This window comes from Theobroma umbraticum, unplaced genomic scaffold, assembly GCF_002168275.2.
Source record: "Theobroma umbraticum cultivar Fairchild unplaced genomic scaffold, ASM216827v3 scaffold_182.0, whole genome shotgun sequence".
NCBI classification, from domain to species: Eukaryota; Viridiplantae; Streptophyta; class Magnoliopsida; order Malvales; family Malvaceae; genus Theobroma; species Theobroma umbraticum.
The window spans coordinates 466,453-468,344 of record NW_018397291.1 but is presented as its reverse complement, the minus strand read 5'-3'; the positions used below and the strand labels follow the sequence as shown (position 1 = coordinate 468,344).

Genomic DNA, 1,892 nt, shown 5'->3' with positions numbered 1-1,892 from the left:
GGTCGCGGCTTACTTCCTCCAATGCCGCAACCTTGACCATTTAAATAGCAGAAATCATAGTTGTTCTAAGACTGCTACAGTGCTCTAAATATGATAAGATTTTTAACCACATTCCAAGCTAAACTGGGCAAAGTTTTTTCTCTTAGCTTTCCAATGGTCCAAGAATCATTTCATTTGGAGCTATGTAGAGAGAGTTATGGTCAAAATACCGAAACATGTGCAGTGGAAGTCTGCACCTAAAAATTGCTTTCTTTGTTTCATTAAAATTCTTCCTTCATTAAACCTACAAAAGCACAAGTAAATCATCAATAACCTATCTTAATCACATTAACACAAAATTAATCATAAAATTAACTAAGATTAGATTGACTCACCTAAATTAACTAATTTAAAATAATTAAATAAAACTTACTAATTTCTATGCATTACTACAAGAACTAAGCTAAATTACTATCAAAACTAAGTCTAAATAACTCTATATCATGGAGTTATTAGGGTTATTCTACTATCTATTACCCATAAATTGCACTACCTTCGTTAAGGTTGGACACTGATGACTTCAATGATTATCTCCACAATAGTCACACACTACAAAAGGACTTTGCACACTATTAGCACCAAAAGATTCAAGACGTTTAGTAAAGGCTGTTATCTATGCTGACAATGCTGAAAAAGCATCTACATTATGAATTCTGGCTACTCTCCTATGCATTGATCACTCCACTAGCCACTGGTAGTTGTTTGCAGCCATATTTTCCAACAAATCGTATGCCTCATCATTCGATTTAGCCATCAAAGGTCCCCTTGCTATGGCATCAATGGTGGTTCGAACATGCCCACTCAAACCATTGTACAAAGTTTGCACCTGAAGCCACTTTGGAAGCCCATGATGAGGACACCACCGAAGTAATTCTTTGTATCTTTCTCAAGCCTCGTACAATGATTCAAAATCTTGCTGCATGAATGATGTGACATCATTCCTCATTTTTGCTATCTTAGCTAAAGGAAAGAACTTGGTAAAGAACTTCTGAGTAAGATCATCCCATGTTGTTATTGGGCTAGTGGGGAGCACATCCAATCATGCTTTAGCTTTATCCCTTAATCAAAAAGGAAAGAGCCTCAAACGAATTGTACCATCTGTGACACCATTGTGTTTAAAAGTGTCACAAATCTCCAAGAAGTTTGATATATGGCCATTTGGATCATCATGAGGAAAGCTCCCAAAGTGGACTGAAGTTTGAATCATGGTGATGATAGCTAAATTGATCTCAAAATTGTTTACTTTAATAGTTGGCCTTCGAATGCTTGATGGAATTCCTTGTACCAAAGCAATAACATAATCCCTTAAGCAACTATTGTCAGCTATTACATGCTCTTGGACTTGCTGTTCACCCTGTTGATCAGCCATTGCATTTACTAGAGCAACACTTTGTTCATTCTATAGTCGAAGTCTGTGAAATGTTCACTCAATTTCGGGATCACACGGGATAGTCTCCAAGTTGTTTCCTCTTTTCATATAACAGTTGACCACAACTGTAAAACAAAGAAATAAAACTTAAATTAAGACTAATCTATAAAATTTTAATATTAGTAAAAAACAAAGAAAACAAATTGTTCGACAATGGTGCCAAAAACTTGTTGTTGGATTTTGCACACACAAGTATACGTATCAAACAAGGAATATAGTGATGAAGTAGAGTATCGTTCCCACATATATTTGTTCCTAAAGTTTCTCTAATTACTAAAATCATAAAGCAAATAAATCTGTTTTAATTAAAAATCAACACTAAATAAACTAACAAACTAAACAAGTTGGAAAAAGCAGAATGTTAAAGACCTATGATTATGGGTTCATTCAATGTTCCATCTAATACTAGCTTTTCTTGTTATTT

At 34.6% G+C, this 1,892-nt stretch overlaps 1 non-coding gene across 1 annotated transcript; it reads left to right on the top strand.

Moving 5' to 3' along the window:
• Positions 1 to 881: 881 nt before the first annotated feature.
• On the top strand, positions 882 to 988 carry LOC149526212 (small nucleolar RNA R71). The gene has a single exon (XR_016352233.1). It is a non-coding gene; the product is annotated as a small nucleolar RNA R71 (small nucleolar RNA).
• The last annotated feature ends 904 nt before the right edge of the window (positions 989 to 1,892 follow it).